Source organism: Balaenoptera musculus, chromosome 11, assembly GCF_009873245.2.
Source record: "Balaenoptera musculus isolate JJ_BM4_2016_0621 chromosome 11, mBalMus1.pri.v3, whole genome shotgun sequence".
Lineage (NCBI taxonomy): Eukaryota > Metazoa > Chordata > Mammalia > Artiodactyla > Balaenopteridae > Balaenoptera > Balaenoptera musculus.
The window spans coordinates 72,399,592-72,406,667 of record NC_045795.1 but is presented as its reverse complement, the minus strand read 5'-3'; positions in this window follow the sequence as shown (position 1 = coordinate 72,406,667).

The following is a 7,076-nucleotide window of genomic DNA, read 5'->3' as shown; positions in this document are numbered from 1 at the left end:
CCAAAAAGGAAAATTTATTTGACTCATATATCTGAAAAGTTCAGGCTTGGCTAAATCTAGGGCCAAATGGATCTCTGGGGCCATTTCTTCATTTATGGTGGTAAGGCTGCTAACGGCTCCAAGCTATCCTCTCAGTAATCCTGGTGTTAGGACAGTGCCTCTTTCAGAACAGTTCTAATGCCTCCCAGAGTTGAGCTGCATTGTTTAAATGAGTCACACATGGAGATGTGCCTGCATTCATCATTGTTCTAGGTACACGGAATACACTGATTAGCTAGGATTGGGTTGTCTGCCCACACTGGCATTCAGGGGCAGCATTTACCTCCTCCTGAACCTCATGGACTGAGAATGATCATGGGGTGGCTTCCTGTTGGGAAACCGGGTACTCTTTTTGGGTTTTTTGGGCCGTGCCACGTGGCTTGCAGGATCTTAGTTCCCCGACCAGGGATCGAACCCGCAGTGAAAAACGTGGAGTCCTAACCACCAGGGGATTCCCAGGAAACTGGGGACTCTTAAGCAGAAGATGCAATGGGTGAGAGGCAAGTAGGAGCAGTGGGAATTCACAACAAAAAACAAATCCTAGCTCTGCAAAACAAATTATTTTTAATTCTGTTTTTATATAAAAGTAATGAACTAAGAATCACCTCTATACACAAACTTGTTTCTAGCATTTAACTTCTAAAGCTTTCTTTCTGATGTAGCTTTGTACACTGTGAAAGCTTTAATGCAAAAGCCGACTCATGTCAGTTATGAATCACATTTGGCTGCAAATGACAGATCTAACTATAGTGGCTTGAACAGATAAGGGTTAATTTTTATGACGTTCAGAGGTAGGTTGTTACTGGTATTGGTTTGGTGCCTTATGGATATGAGTCTCTTGATATTTCCTTCATGGACCCAGAATGGCTGCTGCAATTTTGGGCTTCATGCCCAGGGTGGCAGTAGGAGGAAGCAGAGGAGTACAAAAGGGCAAGAACTGCTTGCTATATATACATATATTTTTCTTTTTTCCTGTGTACTTTTTAAGGAGTATAACCAGGGCTTCCCTGGTGGCGCAGTGGTTGACAATCCGCCTGCCAATGCAGGGGACACGGGTTCGAGCCCTGGTCTGGGAAGATCCCACATGCCGCAGAGCGGCTGGGCCCGTGAGCCACAACTACTGAGCCTGCGCATCTGGAGCCTGTGCTCCGCAACAAGAGAGGCCGCGATAGTGAGAGGCCCGTGCACCGCGATGAAGAGTGGCCCCCACTTGCCACAACTAGAGACAGCTCTCACACAGAAACGAAGACCCAACACAGCCATAAATAAATAAATAAATAAATAAATAAATAAATAAATAAAAATTAAAATGGAGATTTCTTTAAAAAAAAAAAGAGTATAACCAGATGTTCTAATCAATAATCTTGCATACATCACATGGTCACATATATCTTCTGTGAAGCTTGAGAAACGCAGTCTTTTAGTTGGGCTCAGTGCCACCCCAAATTAAACCAGCCTGCATTACTAAGGAAAAGGGGGATAATGGATATTGGGGGGCTGTCTCAGTCAGCTGGGGCTGCTATAACAAAACACCACAGACTGGGTGACTTAAACAATAGATATTTCCTTCTCATAGTTCTGGTGCTGGCTAACTCAGTTCCCTGAAGAGGGCACTCCTCCTGGCTTGCAAATGGCCCTCTTCTTGCTGTGCCCTCACATGGCAGAGAGAGAGGTTTAGTTTCTTCTTACAAGGACATTAATCATAACAAGGGGCCCCATCATCATGACCTCATATAAACCTAATTATCTTCCAGCTCCAAATACCATCACATAGGGAGTTAGAGCTTCAACATATGAATATTCAGTCCTTAACATTCCACCCCTGACCCCCCTCCAAAAAATTTACATCCCTCTTGCATACAAAATATATTCATTTAATCCTAATGGCCCCCAAAGTCTTAACTCATTCTAGTACCAACTTTGAAGTCTACAGTTCAAAATCTCATTTAAACCAGATATGGGTGAGACACGAGGTATGATTCATCCTGAGGCAAAATTCCTCTCTAGCTGTGAACCTGTGAGACCAGGTAAGTTATGTGCTACAGAATACAGTGGTGAGACAGGTACAGGGTAGACTTTACTGTTCCAAAAGGTAGAAATTGGAAGGAAGAAGAGGGTATCAGATCCCAAGTAATTCCAAAACCTCATAAAGTAAATAATATTAGATCTTGAGGCCTGAGAATAATCCTCTTTGGTTCGATGCTCTGCTTTCCAGATCCATTGGGGTGATCCCACCTCTGCAGCTATGCCAGGTGGGGGGCCCCACCCCCCAAGCTCCAGGTGGCTGCAGTCTGGCCCAGCGAATCGGAAGCAACTGATCCCCCCCAACCCTTGAAACTGAGGAGGCAGCCCCGATGATCTCTGAATCACCTTTGTGGTCATTCCTCCTTTGCCTTGAAGAACAGCACACATTTGCAACTGCCTAGCTCCACAGTCCAGTTCTGTAGGGTCTAAGAAGTCTGACAGCCTTCCTTCTGTGCTGGGGTGGCTGATTAGGTCTGTGGCTCACACCCAGTATAAACAGGGTGAGAATTTTCCAAATTTTAAAGTTCTAGTTCATTTTTCCTCAACAATTCATTGTTTTGACTCATTTCTCTCTTTGCCTTTAATGCTAAGTGGCCAGAAGGAACCAAACTGCTTCTTCATCACTTTGCTTAGAAATTTCCTCAGTTAACTATCCAGTTTCATAGCTTGCAAGTTTTTCCTTCCACAAAACACTAGAATATAGTTCAGCCAAGTTCTTTTGCCACTTTATAACAAGGATCACCTTTTCTCCATTGTCCAATAACATGTTCCTCATTTCCGTCTGAGATCTCACCAGAATAGCCTTTACCACCCATATATATACTAACATTCTACTGATGATTTACATATTCTCTAAAAAGAGGGAAGCTCTCCCTCCAGTTCTCCCCTTTTCTTTGTGAGTCCTCACCAAAATCATTGCCCTTAACGGCCATATTTCTAGCAGGCACCTCAAAACTCCTCCAGCCTCAACCCCTTGTCCAATTCAAAGCCACTTCAATATTTTTAGGTATTTGTTACAGTAGCACCTCACTCTCAGTACCAAAATCTGTATTAATTAGCCTCCAGAGAAAAAGAACCAATAGGACGGAGATACATATACAGAGAGAGAGGGAGAGGAAGAGACTTATTATATGGAATTGGCTCATGCGGTCGTGTAGGCTGAGAAATCCCATGATCTGCAATGGCAAGCTGGAGACCCAGGAGAGGCAATGGTATAGTTCCTGTCTGAGTTCAAAGGCCTGAGAACGAGGAGAGGTGATGGTGTAAGTTCCAGTTTGAGTCTGAGTCTTACCTAAGGCAAGAGAAGACTGTTGTCCCAGCTCTAAGACAGTCAGGCAGAGAGGGAATTCTCCTTTATTCAGCCTTTCTTGTTCTATTACGTCTCCAATGGATTGGATGAGGCCCACCTACCCTGGGGAGGACAAACTGCCTTACTCAAGTCCACCAATTTAAATGTTAATCTCATCTAGAATCACCCTCATATACACACCAGAATAATATTTAACCAAATATCTGGGCACTCCATGGCCCAGTCAAGTTGACACATAAAATTAATCATCACAGTGGCATAGCAATTTCTGCCACAAAGATATTAGTGAAAACATTGTGATTTAATTCCCTTCCTTTCTGTTTCAGTTGTCTTCTTATTATATATATAAAGAAAGCTTTTAGTTAAATAGATATTACACCGATGAAAAAAAAGCAATGTTTAATTCCAAGCAAAAAATTTCTCCTAAGTCAGGATATTTTTTTATCAACTCCAGTGTCTTTTTTTTTTTTTAGATAGTCTATACAAAGAGGATCATTCATTATACTTTGTGACTTACCTTTTTCTACTTAAAATATATAATTTGAACATTTCTGTGCTACAAAATATTCTTTTATGACATTTTTTTTAACATCTTTATATGACATTTTTAATGACTGCTGAATAGTCTATTGAATGGCATTTTTCAGTCAATCTCCCCTTGTTAGACATTTAGGTAGTTTCCAATTCTTCACTATTACAAGCAACTCCATCACACTCTTGTTATCTCTCTCTTTTTAAAAAATTTATTTATTTTATTTAGTTTTGGCTGCTTTGGGTCTTTGTTGTTGCGCGCAGCGAGCGGGGGCTACTCTTCATTGCGGTGCGCGGGCTTCTCATTGCAGTGGCTTCTCTTGTTGAGGAGCATGGGTTCTAGGCGCGCGGGCTCAGTAGTTGTGGCTTGTGGGCTCAGTAGTTGTGGCTCGTGGGCTCTAGAGTGCAGGCTCAGTAGTTGTGGCACACGGGCTTAGTTGCTCCGCGGCAGGTGGGATCTTCCCCGACAAGTGCTCGAATCCGTGTCCCCTGCATTGGGAGGCAGATTCTTAACCACTGCGCCACCAGGGAAGCCCTCTTGTTATCTCTCAATGTTTAGTTACAAAAGCAATACATGCCCTCTCCAAATAACTAAAACAATACAGAATTGTGTAAGATAAAAAGCAAAGCTCCTTATTTCTATTCATCAGCACTTCTTTTCCCCAGCATTTCTATTCCCCATGGGGCAACCACTGTTAATAGTTTACTGTGTGTCTTTCTGAATTTGTTTTCTGACTTCTTTCTTCCTTTTCCTTCCATTCTGTTAACTGCAGGTTTTTGCTTCCTGCTCTTCTCATCCTCAGCCTCAAGCAGCCTCTTCACTCTTATTTGCTGCTTAGTCTGGGAAACCAGACTAGCACATCTACTAGAATTATGTGTAGATTTAGTCAAAATAATTTATGAGTAAAAGCCTCAGATCTCTCTGATTAAAGAGCATGAACTTCACTGGTTATCCTTTCTGTCTGGCATTTCGTAGTGAGCCTTTTAAACCTATCTCCTGGTACTAACTGGGTCAAACAGTTGGTAAAGTAACCTTCAAATAAAGTGAGGTGTTACTATGTTTACTTTTCATAAGCTAAGAGTGAACTACATTTAAGAAACATTTTTTTTTTTTGAACTGAGGTATTATTTATTTATTTATTTATTTATTTATTTATTTTTGGCTGTGTTGGGTCTTCGTTTCTGTGCGAGGGCTTTCTCTAGTTGCGGCAAGCGGGGGCCACTCTTCATCGCAGTGCACGGGCCTCTCACTATCGCGGCCTCTCTTGTTGTGGAGCACAGGCTCCAGACACGCAGGCTCAGTAGTTGTGGCGCACGGGCTTAGCTGCTCCGCGGCATGTGGGATCTTCCCAGACCAGGGCTCGAACCCGTGTCCCCTGCATTGGCAGGCAGAGTCTCAACCACTGCGCCACCAGGGAAGCCCAAGAAGCATTTTTTTTTTTTTTTTTTAAAGAATTTCACTTTATTTATTTATTTATTTATTTATTTTTGGCTGTGTTGGGTCTTCGTTTCTGTGCGAGGGCTTTCTCTAGTTGCGGCGAGCGGGGGCCACTCTTCATCGCGGTGCGTGGGCCTCTCACTATCACGGCCTCTCTTGTTGCGGAGCACGGGCTCCAGACGCGCAGGCTCAGTAATTGTGGCTCACGGGCTTAGTTGCTCCGCGGTATGTGGGATCCTCCCAGACCAGGGCTCGAACCCGTGTGCCCTGCATTGGCAGGCAGATTCTCAACCACTGCGCCACCAGGGAAGCCCCAAGAAGCATTTTTATGTTAACTTTTCATGTGTTCATACAACTGACCATGAAAGGAAAATTTTGTAAAATAGGAGAAGAGCAATTAAAGACTTTTTTTTAGTGTGTTCATTCATTCAGTAAATATTTACTGAGTACCTGTCACATGTATAGATACTACGAATGTAAAAATGAAAAACCAAAGCTCTTCATCTTCTTTTTTTAAAGCTTTCACAAGTACTATTTAGGAAGCGCCTAACAGTGTATTTTGTCTTCTTTGCCTGGATCTTCCCTTCAAAATGTGCATTTGAGCATTCTGTCTCTGAGTCATGTGGCAGTAAACTCAGTTCTCTATTGATAACACATTGGCACTTGAGCCTCTGTATTCTCTTTATTTTCTTGCCCGAGCAGATGCAGCAGCATTTAGCTCAGGAGCAAGAGGGAAGTCCTCTGGCTGCCCAAGTAGGTGGATATCTAGGACATTTGGATTCCCTTCAGGTCCTTTTGGTAAAACTAAGTCCAGAGACCTTGGCATTGCAATTCACACCATTATCTACAGCTCACCCTTTCCTTCTTTCTTTCTTCTTCTTCAACTATGAAAATTGCTGAAACGCCAGGAGTTTGGTTATGGGTGAATAGGGAAGTATGGAATGTTTTTAATCCTGCTCTCAGTATTGTTGGTAATATAAGAAGAGCAGCAGAGCCGTGAATCCAGTCATGCTCTTGGCTATGGCAGCCTACCCTGACTTAAGTGCTCCTCACATGAAAAAAGACCGAGGGCTTTAGTTGACAGTAAAAGCAACCTGAGACAGTGATGTGACCTTGCTGCCAAAACTAGCGAATGTGATCTGAACCAGCATTAATCGAAGGCTGTGGCTGGGACAAGTAAGGTAATAGTCCCAGAGTACACTCCGCAGTGGTCAGACCACACCTGGAGGATGGTGTTTCCTCCTGGGCACAGAATTTTAAAAGTGATGTTGACAAGTTGGAGTACACCCAATTTGGGCAACAGGATGATGAATGGCCTAGAAACTACATCCTTTGAGGAACAGTTAGAGGAATTGGGGTAGTTCACCCTGGAAACTAGAGGCATAAGGATGTGGGATAACCACTTCCAAATATTCGCAGGGCTCTCATGTAGAAGAGTTGAACTCTTCTGTATAATCTCAGCAAGCACAACTTAGACCAATGGGTGTACATTACAAAGCGGTTGATCTTGTCTCCATAAAAGGAAGAATTTTCTAGCCCTTACAAACACCCAGAAAATAGGAGCTTTGCAAGGTAGTGACTTTACCTTAATAAGGGGTGTTAGAATGGTGACTGGCTGACCAAACACCAGAAGATTCACGAATAGGATGGGAGGTTTGGAGAGACAAACTGATCTAAGATCCTTACAGATTCAAAGGTTCTAATGACAGAACCTCAAGAAGGAAGGAAGTGTTA